This window comes from Pinus tabuliformis, chromosome 7 (genome assembly GCF_031772625.1).
Source record: "Pinus tabuliformis cultivar Carrire ecotype Pingquan chromosome 7, CPIR1, whole genome shotgun sequence".
Taxonomy (NCBI): Eukaryota; Viridiplantae; Streptophyta; class Pinopsida; order Pinales; family Pinaceae; genus Pinus; species Pinus tabuliformis.
Window position 1 is genome coordinate 630,801,463 of NC_142293.1, and position 23,399 is coordinate 630,824,861.

The window sequence follows — 23,399 nt, forward strand, 5'->3', positions numbered from 1 at the left end:
ACGGATCACAGATTATCTATCTGCTCAAAAGTTTCCCAAATAGTTGAACACCAAATATTTAGAGCGGAACTTGAAATTTTAAATTTTCCCACAAAAATGTTTGAAAACTATCCATCCTAATATTTTTTTAAATGTTCATTTTCCAGTAATTCTATTAATTGGAGCTTTTATTTTATTAATACAAACCATATAATATAAACTCATATTTACATCCTATAAATTATATAAACTCACATTTTCATCCTATAAACTATTCACCTTAGAGGCACCAGGAGGTGGCTTTGTACCATGTGCATAGTTTATATTATTACTAAACCTTAAAAACCACTCATAGTACCTAGGATGATAATGATGTTTCTTCTTAGATGATGTCAAAGACCCAAAAAAAACCCATCCTTGTTGGGCAAATCCTCACATTAACACCCATACAACATCGACATATGTATGGTTTATAATGATGGCAAATAGTGCTCCCCATCACCTAATTGTGCAAAAGCCCAAACTAACCTAGATGCCATGTTGAGCATCTCCTCAACATTAACATATTATTCTACATTAATAATCTGTTAGCTCATGGAGATAGAGGTTTCAAGGACTCTCACTTGATGGTTGGGGACTATAGTCCATCAAGAGGTCAAATGTTGGGCGAACTATATTAAGGACACCTCAAGGTCAACCAACACTAATGCAATGTATTAGTTGTCGGTACATTGACCTATCAAAATGTCACAATATTGGGTAGTAGAAATTAGTGAGTAGGACACTAGTCACCAACAAGAAACCTTGATATCGATAGAGTAATGATGCGGTGAGTGGATGTGGACCCATGCATACCGCATGTCAATTGTGTGGTAGTTGATTTGACATGCTAACATTTCATTATGATGTGGCACCAAGGTGATGTGTAGGTGGTAACGATATAGCAACGATGTGGATGTTGGGCTTTTGGATGTTTAGATATTAGCTAATTAGTATCAATGACACTATTTAGCCTCTTCCCGAGGGCCCTTTGGCTTGATAGCTCGACCATTACCCTTTCAACATATCGGGTATTGAGACATTAGGGCTTCAATCTATAGGATCGTTTGTATGTCAGGTGTCGAGTATCGAGACAGTAAGTATATATAAAGCATTAAGGAAAATCATGTGTTTCGTGTGAATTTGGGTAAGCTTAGAAGTTGGGTTACAAACTACTACGAGTGTCCTTATTTTTCAACAAGAAACAGTCTAACGTGAAGGTGAATATACTAAATGTGATATTGGATGGCAATGATGCTAAGGAGAAGTTGGAAAATTGAAAATTTCACCTATCCAATGCATCAAAACAGCTTGTGATAGGGTTAATCTAACAAAATGCAAGGTTGTAGTGTTTCTTGTAGTTGCAAAATAGAGTAGAGTGTAATAAACATTGAATAATACATAATGAACAAAGAATTAAAAATAGCAATGGAAACGAACTAAATTCAAAGTAAAAATTCTATAACTAATGTAACAATGCTACAACTATCATCAACAAATGTTAAGATAAAATGCAAGAAAATTTTTCTCATAAACAAATGTGTGAGCAGAAATGATACAAGAGGGATATTGACCACCTAGGTTGGGCCTTAACACAAAGAAACATAAAAACCTTAGAAGAAAGCTCAACTAAGAGCTGAAATAAAATATCAATTTGATTAACAAAAATATTGTTTGTACATGACAAAGTTACAAAAAATGCTTGGAATCTAAACCTCTCATATTATTCACATGCTTTCCTATGATTTTCTTCTAATCCCATTATGATACTCAAGCCTATTGTTTGTACAAGTGGATAGGAGGAAATCTCCTTGAGTGGAGGACTGCTTTCACTCAAAAAAGCATTAAAAACATCGATCTTGTTTCTTGGATCACCACGTAGTAGTAGTAAGGAGGATTTACCATCCTTAGGAAGTCATGTAGGGTTTATTACTAGCCCACCAAAACCACTTGTAGGCTGTAAAATGATAATTATGTTTCTCCTTAGACGGTGTCCAAGGCTCGAAACAAAGCCATCCTTGCGGAGCAAAATTATCATCTCATTAACACCCATACAACATCTATATACCTATGGTTTATAATGATGGAAAATGGTGCTCCCCATCATCTAATTATCCAAAAATTCCCTACTAACCTAGATGCCATGTCAAACATGTCCTCAATATTAGCATATCATCCTACATTTTCCATTAGTTTATGGAGAGAGAGGGTTGAAGGACTCTCACTTGATGGTTAGGGACTATAGTCCATCGAAAGGTCAAATTTCAGGCTAATTGTATTAAGGACATGTCAAGGTCAACCAACACTAATGAAATGTATTAATTATTGGTACATTGACCTGTCAAAATGTCACAATATTAGGTAGTAGACATTAGTAAGTAGGACACTAGTCACTGAAAAGAAACCTTGATATCGATAGAGTAATGATGTGGTGAGTGGATGTGGACCCAGGGATACCGCATGTCAATTTTGTGGGAGTTGATTAACATGCTAATGTTTCATTATGATGTGGCAACGAGGTGATGTCTAGGTGGCAACCATACAACGATGATGTCGATGTTGTGTTTTGGATGTTAAGATGTTAGCTAATTAGTATCAATGACACTCTTTAGCCTCTTCCTGAGGGCCCAGTGGCTTGATAGCTCGACCATTGCCCTTTCAAGATATCGGGTATTGAGACATTAGGGTTTCAATCTACAAGCTTGTTTGTATGTTAGGTATCGAGTATCGAGACAGTAAGTATGTATAGAGCATTAAGGAAAATCATGTGTTTCATGTGAATTTGGGAAAGCTTAGAATTCGGGTTGCAAACTGCTACAAATGTCCTTATTTTTCTACAGGAAACAATATAATGTGAAGGTTAATATGGTAAATGTCACATTGGATGGAAATGACGCTAAGGACAAGTTGGAAAATTGAAAAGTGCACCTATCCAATGCATCAAAAGAACTTGTTGTAGGGTTAATCTAGCAAAATGCAAGATTGTAGTGTTTCTTATAGTTGCAAAATAGAGTAGAGTGTAAGAAACAATGAATAATACATAATGAAAAATAAATTAAAAACAGTAATGGAAATCAACTAAATTCAAAGTAAAAATTCTATATAACTAATGCAACAGTGCTACAACTATCATCAACAAATGTTAAGATAATATGTAGGAAAAAATTGCTCATAAACAAATGTGTGAACATAAATGATACAAGAGGGATATCAACCACCTAGGTTGGGCTTTAACACAAGGAAACTTAAAAACCTTAGAAGAAAGCTAAACTAATATCTAAAATCAAATATCACTTTGATTAACAAAAATGTTGTTGTACATGACAAAGTTATAAAAAATGCTTGGAATCTAAACCTCTCATATTATTCACATGCTTTCCTATGATTGTCTTCTAATCCTATTATGCTACTAAAGCCTATTGATTATAAAAGTGGGTAGGAGGAAAATTCCTTGAGTGGAGGACTTCTTTCCCTCCAAACAACAACAAAATTCTAGATCTTGTTTCCTAGATCACCATGTAGCAATATTAAGGAGGATTTACTATCCTTAGGAAGTCATGTTTGATTTATTAATAACCCACCAAAACCACTCGTAGGCCCTAGGATGATAATGGTGTTTCTCCTTAGATGATGTCCAAGGCCCCAAAAAAATCCATCCTTGTGGGGCAAAATTATCCTCACATTAACACCCATACAACATCTATATATCTATGGTTTATAATGAATGAAAATAGTGCTCCCCATCACCTAATTGTGAAAAAATCTGCAACTAACCTAGATGCCATGTCAAAAATTTCCTCAATATTAGCATATCATCCTACATTATCCATTAGCCCATGGATATAGAGGGTTCAAGGACTCTCACTTGATGGTTGGGGACTATAGTCCATTGAGAGGTAAAATTTCGGGCTAACTATATTAAGGACACCTCAAGGTCAACCAACACTAATGCAAGGTATTAGTTGTTGGTACATTGACCTATCAAAATGTCACAATATTGGGTAGTACACATTAGTAAGTAGGACACTAGTCACCAACAGTAAACCTTGATATCGATAGAGTAATGATGTGGTGAGTGGATGTGGACCCGGGAATGCCACATATCAATTGTGTTGCAGTTGATTTGACATGCTAACGTTTCATTATGATGTGGCACCGAGATGATGTCTAGGTGGTAATGATATAGTGATGACATGGATGTTGGGCTTTTGGATGTTTAGATAACGGCTAATTAATAGCGAAGGCACTCTTTAGCCTCTTCCCAAGGGCCCGGTGGCTTGAAAGCTCGACCATTGGCCTTTCAAGATATCGGGTATTGAGACATTAGGGTTTCAATATACAAGCTCGTTTGTATGTTAGGTGTCAAGTATTGAGACAGTAAGTATGTATAGAGAATTAGGGAAAATCATGTGTTTCTGTGTAAGTTTGGGCAAGCTTAGAAGTCGGGTTACAAACTGCTTCAAGTGTCCTTCCTTTTCTACAAGAGATAGTCTAATGTGAAGGTGAATATGCTAAATGTGATATTGGATGGCAATGATGCTAAGGAGAAGTTGGAAAACTTAAAAGTGCATCTATCCAATGCATGAAAACAACTTGTGGTAGGGTTAATCTAACGAAATACAAGGATGTAGTGTTTCTTATAGTTACAAAATAAAGTAGAGTCTAAGAAACAACGAATAATACATAATGAACAAAAAATTAAAAATAGTAATGGAAATGAACTAAATTCAAAGTAAAAACTCTATATAACTAATGTAATAGTGCTACAACTATCATCAACAAATGAATAGATAATTTTCAAGAAAATTTTCGTCATAAACAAATGTGCAAGCAAAAATGATACATGAGAGATATTGAGCACCTAGGTTGGCCCTTAACACAAGGAAACTTAAAAACCTTAAAAGAAAGCTAAACTAAGATCTGAAATAAACTATCACTTTGATTAACAAAAATATTGTTTGTACATGACAAAGTTACAAAAATGCTTTGAATCTAAACCTCTTGTATTATTCACACGATTTCGTATGATTTTCATATAATCCCACTATGCTACTCAAGCATATTATTTGTACAAGTGGATAGGGTTGTTTGTACAAGTGGATAGGAGGAGAACTCCTTGAGTGTAGGACTGATTTCCCTCCAAACAGCAATAAAAACCTAGATCTCTTTTCCTGGATCAGCAAGTAGCAGTAGTAAGTAGGATTTACTATCATTAGGATGTCGTGTTGGGTTTATTACTAACCCACCAGAACCACTCGTAGGCCATAGGATGATAATGGTGTTTTTCCTTAGATGATGTCTAAGGCCCCAAACAAAGCCATCCTTGTGGGGAAAAATTATCCTCACATTAACAACCATACAACATCTATATACCTATGGCTTATAATGATGGAAAATTATGCTCCCCATCACCTAATTGTGAAAAAATCCACAATAAACCTAGATGCCATGTCAAACATGTCCTTGATACTAGGATATCATCCTACATTGTCCATTAGCTTATTGAGATAAAGGGTTGAAGGAATCTCACTTGATGGTTGGGGACTATATTCCATTGAGAGGTCAAATTTCGGGCTAACTGTATTAAGGACACCTCAAGGTCAACCATCACTAATGAAATGTATTATTTTTTGGTACATTGACTTATCAAAATGTCACAATATTGGGTAGTAGACATCAGTAAGTAGGACACTAGTCACTGACAAGAAACCTTGATATCCAAGGAGTAATGATGTGGTGAGTGGATGTGGACATAGGGATACCACATGTCAATTGTGTGGAAGTTGATTTGACATGCTAATATTTCATTATGGTGTGGCACTACGGTGATGTCTAGGTCGTAACCATATAGCGACGACATGGATGTTGGGTTTTGGATGTTAATATATCAGCTAATTAGTATCAATGACACTCTTTAGCCTCTTCGCGAGGACCTCATGGCTTGATAGCTCGACAATTAGCCTTTCAAGATATTGGGTATTGAGACATTAGGGCTTTATTCTAGAAGCTCGTTTGTATGTTAGGTGTCGAGTATTGAGACAGTAAGTATGTATAGAGCATTAAGGAAAATAATTTGTTTCATGTGAATTTTGGCAAGCTTAGAAGTCAGGTTGAAAACTGCTACAAGTGTCCTTGGTTTTCTACAAGAAACAATATAATGTGAAGGTGAATATGCTAAATGCGATATTGGATGGCAATGATGCTAAGGAGAAGTTGGAAAATTGAAAGGTGTACCTATCCAATGCATCAAAGCAACTTTTGGTAGGGTTAATCTAATAAAATTCAAGGTTGTAGTGTTTCTTGTAGTTGAAAAATGGAGTAGAGTGTAAGAAACAATGAATAATACATAATGAACAAAAAATTAAAAATAGTAATGGAAATGGACTAAATTCAAAGTAAAAAATCTATATAAGTAATGTAATAGTGCTACAATTATCATCAACAAATGTTAAGTTAATTTGCAAGAAAAAACTTATCATAAACAAATGTGTGAACGGAAATGATACAAGAGGGATATCAACCACCTAGGTTGGGCGTTAACACAAGGAAACATAAAAACCCTATAAGAAAGATAAAATAAGAGCTGAAATCAAATATCACTTCGATTCACAAAAATGTTGTTTGTACATGGCAAAGTTACAAAAAATGCTTGGAATCTAACACTCTCATATTATTCACATGCTTTCCTATGATTTTCTTCTAATCCTATTATGCTACTCAAGCCTATTGTTTGTACGAGTGGATAGGAGGAAAACTCCTTGAGTGGGTGACTCCTTTCCCTCCAAAAAGCAATAAAAACCTAGATCTTGTTTCCCGAATCACCACATAGCAGTAGTAAGGAGGACTTACTATCCTTAGGAAGTCCTGTTGGGTTTATTACTAACCCACCAAAACCACTCGTAGGCCCTAGGATGATAATGGTGTTTCCCCTTAGATGATGTCCAAGGCGTCAAACAAAGCCATCATTGTGCGGAAAAATTATCCACACATAAACACCCATACAACATCTATATACCTATGGTTTTTAATGATGGAAAATAGTGCTCCCCATCACCTAATTGTGCAAAAATACCTAACTAACCTAGATGCCATGTCAAACATGTCCTCGATATTATAATTTCATCCTACATTATCCATTAGCTCATGGAGATAGAGGGTTAAAGTACTCTCACTTGATGGTTGGGGACTATAGCCCATCGAGAGGTCAAATTTCGGGCTAACTGTATTAAGGACACCTCAAGGTCAACAAACACTAATGAAATGTATTAGTTGTTGGTACATTGACCTATCAAAATGTCACAATATTGGGTAGTAGACATTAGTAAGTAGGACACTAGTCACTAACAAGAAACCTTGATATTGATAGAGTAATGATGTGGTGAGTGGATGTGGACCCGTGGATATCGTATGTCAATTGTGTGGCAGATGATTTGACATGCTAATGTTTCATTATGACGTGGTACCAAGGTGATGTCTAGGTGGTAAACATATAGCGACGACGTGGATGTTGGGATTTTGGATGTTAAGATATTAGCTATTTAGTATCAATGACACTCTTTAGCCTCTTCTTGAGGGCCCGGTGGCTTGATATCTCAACCGTTGGCCTTTCAAGGTATTAGGTATTCAGAAATTAGGGCTTCAATCTACAAGTTCATTTGTATGTTAGGTGTCAAGTATCGACACAGTAAGTGTGTATAGAGCATTAAGGAAAATCACGTGTTTCGTGTGAATTTGGGCAACCTTAGAAGTCGGGTTGCAAACTGCTACAAGTGTCTTTATTTTTCTACAAGAAATAGTCTAATGTGATGGTGAATATGCTAAATTTTATATTGGATGGAAATTATGCTAGGGAGAAGTTGGAAAATTGAAAGGTGCACCTATCCAATGCATCAAAACAACTTGTGGTAGGGTTAATCTAACAAAATGCAAGGTTGTGTTTGTTGTAGTTGCAATATAGAGTAGAGTGTAAGAAACAATGAATAATACATAATGAAAAAAAAATTAAAAATAGTAATGGAAATGAACTAAATTGAAAGTAAAAATTCTATATAACTAATGTAGCAGTGCTACAACTATCATCAACATATGTTAAGAAAATCTGCAAGAAAAAATTGTTCATAAACAAAGGTGTGAACATAAATGATACAAGAGGGATATCGACCACCTAGGATGGGCCTTAACACAAGGAAACTTAAAAACCTTAGAAGAAAGTGAAATTAAGAGATGAAAACAAATATCACTTTGATTAACACAAATGTTATTTGTACATGAGAGAGTTACAAAAAATGCTTGGAATCTAAACCTCATATTATTCAAATGCTTTCATATGATTTTCTTCTAATACTATTATCCTACTCAAGGCTATTATTTGTACAAGTGGATAAGAGGAAAACTCCTTGAGTGGAGGACTGGTTTCGCTCCAAAAATCAATAAAAGCTTAGATCTTGTTTCATGGATAACCACGTAGCAATAGTAAGGAGGACTTCCTATCCTTAGGAAGTCATTTTTGGTTTACTACTAACCCACCAAAACCACTCGTAGGCCCTAGGATGATAATGGTGCTTCTCCTTATATGATGTCCAAGGCCCCAAACAAAGTCATCCTTGTGGGGAAAAATTATCCCCACATTAACACCCATACAACATCTATATACCTCCGGTTTATAATGATGGAAAATAGTGCTCCCCATCATCTAATTGTGAAAAAATCCCCAACTAACCTAGGTGCCATGCCAAACATGTCCTTGATATTAGCATATCATCCTACATTATCCATTATCTCATGGAGATAGAGGGTTCAAGGACTCTCACTTGATGGTTGGGGACTATAGTGCATCAAGAGGTCAGATTTAGGGCTAACTATATTAAGGACACCACAAGGTCAACCAACACTAATGCAATGTATTATTTGTTGGTACAATGACCTATGAAAATCTCACAATATTGGGTAGTAGACATTAGTAAGTAGGACACTAGTCAACAACAAGAAACATTGATATCGATAGAGTAATGATCTGGTAAGTGGATGTGGACCTAGGGATACCACATGTCAATTATGTGGTAGTTGATTTTACATGTTAACATTTCATTATGATGTGGCACAAAGGTGATGTCTAGGTGGTAACCATATAGTGACGAAGTGGATGTTGGGCTTTTGGATGTTAAGATATCAGCTAATTAGTATCAATGACACTCTTTAGCCTCTTCCCGATGGCACAGTGACTTGATAGCTCGACCATTGGCCTTTCAAGATATTGGGTATTGAGACATTAGGGCTTCAATATACAAGCTCGTTTTTATGTTAGGTGTCAAGTATTGAGACAGTAAGTATGTATAGAGAATTAAGGAAAATCATGTGTTTCATATCAATTTCGGCAAGCTTAGAAGTCAGGTTGCAAACTTGTACAAGTGTCCTTATTTTTCTACAAGAAATAGTCTAATGTGAAGGTGAATATGCTAAATGTGATATTGGATGGAAATGATGCTAAGGAGAAGTTGGAAAATTGAAAAGTGCATCTATCCAATGCATCAAAACAACTTGTGGTAGGGCTAATATATCAAAATGCAAGGTTATAGTGTTTCTTGTAGTTGCAAAATAGAGTAGAGTGTAAGAAAGAATGAATAATACATAATGAACAAAAAATTAAAAATAGTAATGGAGATGAACTAAATTCAAAGTAATAATTCTATATAACTAATGTAATAGTGCTACAACTATCATTAATAAATGTTAAGATAATCTACAAGAAAAAATTGTTCATAAACAATTGTGTGAATAGAAATGATACCAGAGGGATATTGACCACCTAGGTTGGCCCTTAACATAAAGAAACTTAAAAACCTTAGAAGAGAACTAAACTAAGATCTTAAATCAAATATCACTTCCATTAACAAAAATTTTGTTTGTACATGACAAAGTTACAAAAAATGCTTGGAATCTAAACCTCTTGTATTATTCACATGCTTTCCTATGATTTTCTTCTAATCCTATTATGCTACTCAAGCCTATTGTTTGTACAACTGAATAGGAGGAAATATCCTTCAGTGGATGACTGCTTTCCCTCAAAAAAGAAATAATAACCTAGATCTTGTTTCCCGGATCAGCATGTAGCAGTAATAAGGAGGATTTACTATCCTTAGAATGTCGTGTTGGCTTTATTACTAACCCAGCAAAACCACTCATAGGCCCTAGGATGATAATGGTGTTTCTCCTTATATGATGTCCAAGGCCCCAAACAAAGCCATCCCTATGGGGAAAAATTATCCTCACATTAACACTCATACAAGATCTATATACCCATGGTTTATAATGATGGCAAATAGTGCTCCCCATCACCTAATTATGCAAAAATCCCCAACTAACCTAGATGCCATGTCAAACATGTCCTCGGTATTAACGTATCATCCTACATTATCCATTAGCTCATGGAGATATTGTGTTCAAGGACTCTCACTTGATGGTTGGGGACTATAGTCCATCGAGGGGCCAAATTTTGGGCTAACTGTATTAATGACAGCTCAACTTCAACCAAAACTAATGAAATGTATTAGTTTTTGGTACATCGACCTATCAAAATGTCACAATATTATGTAGTAGACATTAGTAAGTAGGACATTAGCCACCAACAAGAAACCTTGATATTGGCGATGATCACCACTATGCCAAGTATTCACCTTAGAGGCACTGGGAGGTGGTTTTGTACCATGTGCATAGTCTGTATTATTACTAACCCACCAAAACTGTTCGAATATAATCCTAACTTCTACATTTATCTTTTCGCCTAAGTATCCTTGAATTAGCCAAATGCACTAAAATCATGTTCACACTTGGTTTTGGTAAACTAGCTCGGTGGAGCAGATTTCCCTTGTTTGTTGCCTTTAAAGGCTTAATATTATGAAATATTGGTCGAACCAATTTCCTAAACAATTTAGGCATCTAAGTGCATGTTCACACCTAACCACACCTCATCCACTTGAGTTATTTGAGGATTGGTGCCCCACGTGAAGATTCCCCCTTAAATCAAGGGATTTGGTCCCCCGGGCCACTTTAGCATGTTTTAAAGTTGACTTCCTTGGGAAATGCACCCCTCGTGATGCATTCCTTATGGCTGATAGTTGGCATAGGTTTTCTTGAGTCGTTGTTGCTATTTTAGGACTCCCTTTAGCTTTTCTTAGTCTTTTCTTGTTTTTTCCTAGTTTTTTCCCTAGTTTTCTAGATTCGGCAATTTCTATATAACCACCTCCCTTTGGGATTAGAGGTTTGGTTGCTCATGTATTACTATTTTTAATTAATCTAATAAATTTATTTTATGGAAAAAAAAAATTCTCTCCTTTCTTGAATATCAACAAATTACTTGTGTTTAATTTAACTAGAATTCTAGATCTATTAGAGTTTCTACAGGAATTCTACATGGTATTAGAGCTAGTTCGAATCTAGTGGATTGTACACATTTTTATTTATAGGTATCGATCATCAGGAGGTGCAACAAGAAACAATTCATCATCTCTCTCAGCCCACAAAACTCGTTCTAAATCCTTTCAATTACTTCAAATGGAAGACAAAGATCACTCTGCTCCTTGGAAGCAAAGGGCTTTACAGGGTAACAATGGGAACGAAGACTGAACCGACTTCTCCAGTAGAGAAGATCAAGTATTTCAATAGATTAGATGAAGAAATTTCACTTACATGCCTATAAATTAACTTCCATATAACTCCTCTTTCATGTCAGTGGAGCCACTACTCCTGATGTGGTCTGTACCACATTGGAAGGACTATTCGTCAAGCAAGATGAAATGAGAGTGCATCAACTGGAGAATGAACCCATATCCCTCAATCCAACTCATTTCAGAAACTTGAAAGAATACTTCACCAATTTTAAATCCCTCCTCATTGGACTTGATGCACATGGAGTCAAGAAATAGGAAGATAAACTCATCCTTTCGATTCTCTCGAAATTAGGCCTTGAATATTCCGTATTTGTATCGTCTTTTCAAGCATCTAAATTGACTCAGGAAAAATGGAAAATTCCTCCATTGAATGAATTAATTGCAGAATTAACTCAAGAGCAAGATAAGTTAGTCCAAATGGGTGCCATCAAGCATTCAAAGAATCAAGCACTTGTAGCTACTGATGCTCCAAAGAGCAGTGGAAGAGATAAGCAAAAAGCGAAGGGTAAATTTAATGAATCAAAGAAGGAGAGACCCGTACAGTCTTCAGAGAGATATTCTTTTCCTGAGGGTAAGAAGAAGAAGAAAAGAACACTTTGCAGCTACTGCTCCAAAGGTTTTTATCTTTAAGAAAATTGCATGATGAAAACAATCGATGAGATGGCTAAGCAATTTCAGTAGCAAAATCTCACCAAGCCCGAGAATTCAAAGAAGAAGGATGATAATAGAACGGGGAGAGCACGATATCGTCATGATTTAATGGATATCACATCCACTCCATCACCTTGGATCCTTGATTCAGGTGCATCGAACCATATGGTTGCATCAAAAGATGAATTTTCCTCCATCAAAGAAAACACCAGATGCCCAATTTACTTGGGAGATGCCACACGCACGAAGGTGCGCGGAGAAGGAATTGTAGACCCTAAAGGGGGCTGCTTCAAAAATGTGCTTCATGTTCCCTCTTTGTCTACAAAGACTCTCTCGATATATCAGATCACTCATTCTGGCTCTCGAAGGAAGGTGGAGTTCACTCCAGACTCTGCAGTGATTACGGGCATTTCCACGGGCTCACAACTTGCACATGGAATTGCAAATAACGATTCTCGTTTGAATTTCTTCTCCAACTTTATTCCTAAATATATTAGCACTGTCTTTCTATCATAATATAATGATATCAATAGGTTATTACATGAAATATTCGGCCATGAAAACTATAATTACTTGCATTAACTTAGCAAGGAAAACATGGTAGAAGGATTTCTCGTTGTTAAATTCACGAGCGGTGTATGTCAAGGATGCATTCTTGGCAAGCATCTGAAGAAAAAGTTTGATGAAGGGAAGGCACAAATAGCTCCTTCATCTCTTGGACTGATTCACAATAACACCATGGGCCCATTCCTGTAGCCTTCAATCAGTAAGGCTCGATATGTACTCACCTTCATAGATCATTTCTCTCACTTTACTTCGGTATTTTTCTGAAATTAAAATCAGAAGTATTTGAATGCCTTATATAATTTAAAGCACTTTCTGAGAATGAGTTTGTGTGTAATATTAAGATACTCTGTACTGATAATGGGGGGGAGTGTGTCAACAAAGATGTGCAGAAACTTTGTACTGTTGTAGGTATACAGCTACAACACATAGTGCCATATACACCACAACAGAATGGTGTCACGGAGAGGAAAAACTGGTTGTTAAAAGAGATGGCCAATTCTATGCTATACTCCAAATCATTAGCTCCTAAGCTATGGGATAAAGCTATTAATTGTGTAGCATACATTCAAAACCACATTCCTCAAAAAGCACTCAAAGGCACCACTCCATTTGAATGTTGGACCGGTAAGAAATTGAAAGTGTCGCACTTTCGCATTTTTGGTTCACGAGCATGGGCTCACATTTTGACAGATAAGAGGAAGGATTTGGAGCCTCAAAGTGTTGAATGTATCTTTGCTGAATATCCTGACAGTTTCAAAGGATATAGATTGTCGGAATCTCACACTGAAATGTTCCTTGTAGCTCAAAGTGTGAAGTTTGAAGAAGAATCACTGCATGATTTTTTAGCAAACCTTGCTGAGGAACTACTTGTTGCCACTGATGAGGACGAGTCTGTTATAGACATTTTTGTGCCTTACAACTCTAAGCATAAAATGTCCATAAACCAAGGGCTCCTAAGTCCCTAAAAGTGTTGTTCTAACTCCTAAAGGAACAAGGTCAACAAATTACAGCTTCTCCCAGAAGTTCTCCACCAGAAACTGCTCAGAATCAGTCAAATCAGGATCATTTCAGCTGCTCCACTAGCCAAGTGCATTGCATAGCACCCAGGTCCACTAGCTAGGTGCATTGCAACGCACCTAAATTCACTACCAAGGTGCGTTGAGCGGGAAATGACAAGTGGCAGAGTCATTCCACGAGGTGGAGAGACAATGGAAGGTTCCAGAATCTTCTCCAATGACACTTGCCTCACTGAATTCGACGAAGGATGAGTAAGAGGCTCTCAGTCTCCAAGTGGAAGCAAGAACTAACAGAGAGAAGACACTAGTCAAATCATAAGCTGACTCATACTCCTTGCATACATCTATATATGGATCCCTCATCCCAGAGATCCAAAGGCTAGAATTTTGTACATTGCAGAGAATTGCTGTTGGTTTTGAGATAGATATCAGAGTATTGGGTGATTTATGCTTTGTTGGAGGTGAAGAGGGGCTTCTTTGATGGGAAGTTGATGCTAGATCAGGAATCATTGGTTGTAACTAATCCTGGATCTTCTTGTTATATCAATAAAACTATTTGAGTTTCTCCTACATGCTTGTGTATCATTGATGTTTGTTACATTTGTATGTTTAGCTTAAATCTGATCCTAAGCTTTTTATGAATATAAATCCATGTCTTTGTATAGTTTCCTTCTTTTGTGATCTTGCAGGTACTTGGTGAAGCTGGGCAAGTAAGGGAGCAGGTAGCTGGAAGCTGTCAAAGAGGAGAGAGATTGGATCAAAGGACTAGCGCAAGACACAGGTTGGTTCATCCTATTTCTCTTTGTTTATAGTTCATAAAGAAGAATACAAAAGTAGTTTTCTCTGTTTGTTTCTAAGGTCACTGTCACACCTTAGTGGGATAGGGTCGTTTTGAATAGACACTTTTCCCGTTAACAAAATGGCGACTCCGCTGGGGACGATTGTCTAGTTAGTTTGTTTGTGTTTCTCTTGTTGTTTGTTTCATAAACCTAGAAGTAGCAAATCAAACTGCATTTGCCATTAACAAATGAAAAGTAGTCATCTGTTGCTTGAATCCATTCACTGGATCTGTTTATGATTTGAACAGCTGATTCAAAAACGATCTGATTGCCCTTTGTGATAGCTCTTAGACCTTCTTTAAATCTACCCTCTGATTGTGCATTACTGATTGCATTTACTCTGCCAAAAACCATAGATTAAACTGCAAACCGTGACCCAGAACCCGGATAGAATTCTCGTTTCTGCCCCAGCGCAGGTACTGTAAAGAGTTCCTGCATTTCAGCGCAGTTCCCGAGAGGGCAACTTGCATTGCAATCCAGTTTCTCTGTGTAACAGGTGCGCTGATCAGCCTAGCCTTGTGCAGCTGAGGTTCTTTGCTTCAGTTTTTCAGTTTTGTATCTGATTTTTGCAGCCTGTGATCAATGTATGTGTCTGTTTAAATACCCCTTTTCCTTGCTGTAATTCCACCTCAGTTGTATAAAGGAAACTGTAGATGTTTTTTGTGTGTTTGTTACGTCATTTGCAATTTTCCATTGCAAAAGTAGAATAGTCATACTGTCGTCCTTTGATTTAGATCTGTCGCAAGTGTCGATTTTGATCATAGGAGAAAGTTTATTTACTGTTGACAGTCGATTATGCTTTTACTTTTGCCTTTGGCTTGAATTTGTGAATTTCTAGTGTCGAAACGAGTGTTTATTTCAAAATCATAAAGTGTCGTAATCATCTCTACCTTTTGATTTCGAAAAGAAGCTTGTTTGTGTTTTTCACTTGAAAGCGAATTCAGATTTGTACAACAACTTTCTTTTTAGGCATCAATATTAAGAAAGTGAAAAACAAAACACATGCATGTGCATTTGCATATTGACAGTCTGTTTGGCTTGATTTAGGAAAAGTGCATTTACAGTGTGCTCTTTGCTCTTTGCGAAAAGATTGTGTCTTTCTTTTCCCTTAGTAGCTAGGATTTTCATTGCTGAAAAGAGATAAAAGTTTGTTTATCATCTTTAGATTGCATTTTAGGAATTACATCTACATCTCGTGGTGATCCCAAAAGGCAAACTTCATAAGAAAGATCAACTTAAAATAAACTCAATGAACTTAACAACGCTTTGGAACTTAACGCACAACATTTAGAGGTCTAGGCTAGAGACGTATTCCAGCGTCGTAAAGCCTGGTAACTGTTGTCCTCACTGATGGTTGGGTGATTCCTCCACTTTGAGACGATAAGTGCTAGTACGGACTTGTGCTCCCACGTACCGTCGTGTATATATTGGGAGACCCCTATAGGCTTAAAACCTTTTATCCATTGGAAGCTGTGTCAGCCGCCCTACTGATCGCAATGCACTGAACACAGCATTCGGGAAGATTGACTGCCGTACCGTAAAAAGTATTCTGCAGTTTTGCGATTGGTTTGGTACTCCCTCTACCTAGACCTCCAGAGCAGTCTCTTTCGTTCCTTTTCAGACTCCTTAACGGAAAAGGTCCATCTGAGCACTTGTCACTTCAGGCTCATTAAAAATCGAAGGAGACTAGAGTCATCTTTTGTTTTTTCTCGACTCTTAAAAACTGAAAAAACAAGTTGTGTCAAAGCGTGTTAAAATTTATTTTAAATGGAATATTCATACCTTTTTCCTACGTTGATCTTGGGTTGAGAAAATGGAGCCTACCAGCCAAGGAATTCCCCTTGGTGGAAATCCTAGTCCCTTCTCCTCTTGGGGAGATGTTGGTGTGCCCCATATGGCCACATTGTCGCTTCCAGGACTGACAATTGGCTTGCCAGTATGGCTCTTCTCAACCAATGTCGTTCAGAACACCACCATTCCTGAACAATCGAATCAGCAATTAGACGAGTCCAGAGTTGCCCACCAGCCTTCTACTTCCTCTAATTCTTCCTCTCCTCCTTCATCTTCGCTTGATGGAACTGGTAAAGCTAAAAGCCAAGTTCCTAAGGAGAAGAAGGGAAAGAAGAAGAAAGAGAAAAAGAGGAAGGAGCCAAAGGCGAATGTGGGAAAACGAGTGTCGTCTAACGAAAATTCACACACTACACCGACCAGGCCTAAATCGCCATGTGTCATTTGCAAAGGAGACCACTTTCACAGAGATTGTCCTTGCATCCCCCGGATACTAAGGGACTGGTCTCCTCGTTTTCACAATCCGGTGTCATCAACCTCTGGTGATCATGTTGAAAGCACACCGTCAACTAGTGAAAGTGAAGTCCCAGGACAAAAAGGGAAAGCTAGATTTCCTTGTAAACTGTGCGAAGGTGATCATGCCCTCCACCGTTGTCCCTTCTTAGATAAAGCTAAAAGAGATTTGGATGATCGTCCGGTTTCACCGTTACGACTTCCTCCTGGATATAAAAAACTCTTGCCGAGTCCGTCACTAGTTGAGAATCCAGCTGGCCCGCTCAGGTTGTTGGCTGAAGCGTCTATCATTGAAGATAAACCAACTGAATCCATACCAGACGAAAGTCAAAAGGTCGAGGTGGCAGTTGACCCGGTCTTGCCTTCAGAGGTTTTATCTTCGGATGATACAGTCACTGAAGAGAACAAAGATGACACCATCCAAATTCTCTTCATCAACACAGACTCCGACGAACATGGGGGCAATCTACCCATTCCTTTACTGCAGGAAGGAAGTTCGTTAGAGCCGTACCCAGCCGTCTACTCGGTCCCACCTCCAAGCAACCTAGTTGTCTCCTTCGACTGGAATCAACTAGGCAGACCCCGTTTGCCGGCAAGCATACCATTCCGAATTATCGTTCAAATATATATAATGGTCATGGCTGGTACCATCATAGATGAGGGGGCTTCTGTGAGTATCCTTTCCTCTATTGCTTGGAAAGCGCTTGGTTCGCCATCGCTTTTGCCTGAGATGAGAAATCTGACAGGCTTTGATAAAGGAACCAGTCAACCTTTAGGGATCCTTCCCGATGTGCCCATAACATTGAGAAGGAAGACAGTTCGCATGAACGTCATGGTAGTTCAAGGACCCTTGGATTATAACCTACTCCTTGGACGAAACTATATTTATTGCATGGGAGCCATCATCTCCTCACTCTTTAGAGTAATGTGTTTTCCGCACGAAGGAAGAGTGGTCAAGCTCGTAGACCAGCTTTCATTTCCTGGATCACGCATAGAAAATAGTCATACACCATCCCTAAATGGTCTCTTCACGCAATAAATGTCTCAATCCCCAGTCCGTCCTCCCGATGAGCACGAGTAATTCGGAGGGATATGACTGAAACCCAGGGGGCATGCGTCCTGGTCTGCTTTTGGCAGGAAAACTTCGGGTACAGGGTAGGTTTCCGCGGGAGAATATGACTAGTCTGTACCCCGTCCATCGGTGGAAGAGGTGTTATTCTAGAATAAGATTCTCTTGTCAAAGTTATGTGAGTTGGCGGACGTCGTTGCTCACCTTTGTTTATCTCGGTAGACATCGCCGAAGAAGTGTTTTGTTTGCACCGCGAATAGAGCAATCTTTGGTAACTTGTAAGAGGTAGGCCTCTCCTGATAGAACAAATGTTTTGTCTGCAAATTGAGGGGTAACCTTGAAACCATATTTTATACCTGGGGGCATGCAAACCTTTTGGAGTGCAAGCAAAGAGCGATTATTTATCTGTTTTTTGGATTAGTCGTTTCCTAACTTGCATAAAGAAAGGATGTGGGGCAAAAATCTAAAAGTTGTCGTTTTTATATGAGACATTCTTATCATATGACTGGATTAATCGAGCAGTTTTAGCACATAGTTCAAGCTCGTTAAAAAATAAACATAAGACATGAGCAAATGTTTCCACCCGTGTTTAAGCTCGTTAAAAAATGAACTATTCCCTGGTAAATAACCACCGTGAATGAAGCATTTCAGCCATTAAAGCCTTGGTCGTGTTTGCACCGTCACCTCCACTTTTCCATTGGCTGATCATTCACCTCCATTTGATTGTTTACCCATTTTGAGGAACAGCTGCGAAGAGTGATTTCACTAGCCATCCTTGTGACACTGCCGTGATTGGAAAATTCCAACCCTTACCTGGAATCAGCTGCTACCCATTTTATCACTCGTTCCTCAAAAGACGAGTCTTCTTTAAGCTCTTTTCAAATGACTCATAAAATATGAAAAGATTGCCGAGTTTTGGCCTTCCAGCTCGTTAAGGCGATAGGAAGTGCTATCCCTCCTCTAGATTTTAATCTTTTTGGACCTGAGGGATTATTGCACAAAAAGATCGAGCGCTTATTTTGTTCGGCTCGTTAAAGCTAATCGAAAATTCATCCCTTCTGTATTGTTTTATACTTTTTCGGACTTAAGGGATTAGATGACGAAAAAGGAATTTTGGAGTTACCTTTACGTACCTTTTTAGACTCTCCAAAAATGAAAAGGACCGAGTTATCTTTGTCGTTAGACTCGTTAAAAAGATTAATAGCGACAAACTTGTCTTTAGACGAGAACGAGTTTCACTATTGCTAGGCTCGTTAAAACATAGCGATGGGTTTGCCTGAAGGGAAAATTATAGAACAAGCATATGTTATCCTCCTCAAGCTTGACAAAAATAAAGAGGTACTAGTCAGCAATGACTGGGGAAAAATTGGGAAGAAAACTCAAAGAATCTTTATTGGTAGCAAGTCGCTCTTGAACATGACACTTCCACTCCGTGCCCGAGTCGGGTTGGGTTGTTTCATTCACCGGTCACATCACCATGGTCACGCCATACCATCCACATTTGGGGTAAATGCTACCAATCCATCACATAAGTGTCACCGACATGTTCAAGAGAAGTCATCCAGAGAAGTCACCTCTGTCCCATCCACTACCATACATTATACTTCATTCTTTCATGACCGCCATCCTGAACCATATATCATCAGATCATTTTCACCTCCATCAAAATCATTTGCTCCGTTCCATGTCATTGATGTGGGATTCATTAAGGCCCTCCTTTGATGGATCGCTTCTTGTCGACATCAGCTCATTATCCAAGAAGTTGATCTAGGAACACCCCATTCAGTACTTTGAAGCTTGCATGCCTCAATGGCAAGTTTCTCACTTCCGGCGACAAGTATACATCAATGACCTTCGACCGAAATATTTTACGTGGTGTTCGACGCCAAGTCCTTTATTCACACCACGTGAATTGTACTGCAGTACCTTGAGGGTCATTATCATTATCGGTGATTCCTCTCGTGCTTGTTAACAATTTACATCATTGACTGGTAATCAAGCGATGTCTTTCCATGTTCGACTTCAAAACATTTCTCACATGGATCGACTTGTACTTCGAGTGAAGATCGGACGAGATTGAAGACCCTGGATCTAGTTTCATCCATCCGGGCTGCGATATATATTCAGGAAAATAAAGACATTGAAATTTACAGCATTGCAGCACAGATAATCATCCTACCAAAAGGATGATGACTCTATCAGAATCATCAGTCTACCATCAGACGATTGTCTGTCCTATGTACATGAAAATGAATTTATAAAGCTGAGCATGGGAATGCCCGCCTCAGCTGGATCATGAAAACAGTATGAAAATAATGTATTGTATTGTATCTTATTACAGGTCTCCTCCCAGCATTGAAAGAACTTCGGATCCTCCTAACAAAGCATTTCACCCAATATACGGCCTCATACTTTAGGGGGCAACTGTTATAGACATTTTTGTGCCTTACAGCTCTAAGCATGAAATGTCCATAAACCAAGGGCTCCTAATTCCCTAAAAGTGTTGTTCTAACTCCTAAAGGAACAAGGTCAACAAATTACAGCTTCTCCCAGAAGTTCTCCACCAGAAACTGCTCAGAATCAGTCAAATCAGGATCATTTCAGCTGCTCCACTAGCCAAGTGTGTTGCATAGCACCCAGGTCCACTAGCTAGGTGCGTTGCAACGCACCTAAATGCACTACCAAGGTGCATTGAGTGGGAAATGACAAGTGGCAGAGTCATTCCATGAGGTGGAGAGACAATGGAAGCTTCCAGAATCTTCTCCAATGACACTTGCCTCATTTAATTCGACCAAGGATGAGTAAGAGGCTCTCAGTCTCCAAGTGGAAGCAAGAACTGACAGAGAGAAGACACTAGTCAAATCATAAGCTGACTCATACTCCTTGCATACATCTATATATGGATCCCTCATCCCAGAGATCCAGAGGCTGGAATTTTGTACATTGCAAAGAATTGCTGTTGGTTTTGAGATAGATATCAGAGTATTGGGTGATTTATGCTTTGTTGGAGGTGAAGAGGGGCTTCTTTTCTGGGAGGTTGATGCTGGATCAGGAATCATCGGTTGTAACTCCTCCTGGATCTTCTTGTTATATCAATAAAACTATTTCAGTTTCTCCTACATGCTTGTGTATCATTGATGTTTTTTACATTTGTATGTTTAGCTTAAATCTGATCCTAAGCTTTTTATGAATATAAACCCATGTCTTTGTATAGTTTCCTTCTTCTGTGATCTTGCAGGTACTTGGTGAAGCCAGGCAAGTAAGGGAGCAGGTAGCTAGAAGCTGTCAAAGAGGAGAGAGATTGGATCAAAGGACTAGCGCAAGACACAGGTTGGTTCATCCTATTTCTCTTTGTTTATAGTTCATAAAGAAGAATACAAAAGTAGTTTTCTCTGTTTGTTTCTAAGGTCACTGTCACACCTTAGTGGGATAGGGTTGTTCTGAATAGACACTTTTCCCGTTAACAGAGTCCCAAAATTCTTCGATCAATTAAGAGCAACCAAAAAAGAAGCCTCTTGGGTCCGATTCAAAGGATGAGGAGAAGGTCATGGCTACTCGAACTCAGATCCTAACTTGGGCAGAGAAAACTCTGCAAGATGCGAGTGAACTAGTCAGTGATCCTATGGATGCGAGAAGGACTAGATCTCAGTTTTTTGGGGCTCCTCAAGCCTTGGCTGCCTTGGTTCAGAACCAAAGTCACACTCTGAGGCTACTGGAAACCCACTTTGGGAGGCTGCCATGGATGAAGAGTACTCTGTTGTCATGGAAAACAACACATGGGACTTGGTTCCACTTCTGAAAGGAAGAAAGCTTGTTCAATGCCATTGGATCTATCGAAGAAATATTGCTGCAGATGGTGAGATCAGAAAGTAAAAAGCTCGACTTCTTACAAAAGCATACTCACAGTCACACAACATAGAATACACAGAGACATTTGCACCTGTTGCAAAAATGGACTCTGTTTGACTAGTTTTAGCCATTGCTGCTTCTCGTAGAGGGGAAGTTCATCACATGGATGCGAAGCATAAATTTCTTCATGGAGAACTCAAGGAGGAGATGTATATGGACCGGCCATAGGGATACATTCAAAACTCTTCCTTCATTTGTAGATTAAGGAAATATTTGTATGGCCTAAAACAGGCTCCCAGAGCTTGGTATGCAAAGATGGATTCTTTCCTACTTTCCATTGGATTCATTCGATGAAAATCTGATCCAAATGTTTATTTGCTGCAACATGATGATTCCCTTTTTCTGATAGTACTTTATGCAGATGATTTACTGATGATAGGGAACCTTACCTTAGCTATTGATTCGATAAAATCAACATTGCATGATCAATTTTCCATCATAGATTTGGGACTGTTGCACTACTTTCTTGGTCTTGAAGTTTCCCAGTCTACTTTAGGGATCAAGATGCCACAGTATAAGTATGCATAATTTTTGTTTGTCTACTTTCAAATGATATAATTCAAGTCAGCAACATCTCCCTTTCTTTCGAGGATCAGATTTGAAGATGTGGGTACGACACCTTTATGGACAGTACACTGTATAGACAATTGGTTGGGGGTTTGTTGTATCTTACTCACACTCAGCCTAATATATTTTTTTATATAGGAGTTTGTTCTAGATATATGTAGGAGCCCCATGAGCTTCACTCGAAAGCTAAAAAGAGAATCCTTAGATATGTGAAAGGTACTTCTAGTTTTGGTATCTTCTATGCTGCAGATTTCCCACTTTCACTGATTGAGTACACAGATTCTGATTGGGATGGTACAGATTGCAAGTCCACCTATGGTGATGTTTTCAACTTTGGTTTTGGTCCTTTTTTCTATTCTAGTAAGAATTAATCCACGATTGCTTTATCTACATCCAAGGTAGATTATAGAGGTGCCATGAATGCAGCTGCACGGACTGTTTGGTTGTAGGGGCTTGTCTCTAAGTTTGGTATTCAATATCCACTTTCGACTGTCATTTTTTGTGATAATCAGGGGTCCATTCAAATATCAATTGATCCATTTTATAGGTAGAGGACCAAGCACATTGAGATTCACATGCATTACATCCACGAGCTCATCCGTGACCGAGTCATATCACTGTAGTACTACCCCGCTGAGCATCAAGTTGCAGACATCTTCAGCAAGTCTTTCACTGAAAAGAAGTTTTTGGAGTTGAAAGATATTCTTGGAGTGGTGGAGATAACTAAGTAGGCCCTTCTACCCACTTAGCCCTTTTTTCCTCTTTTTTTTTTTTTTTGGAGGGGGGGGGGGGTTCC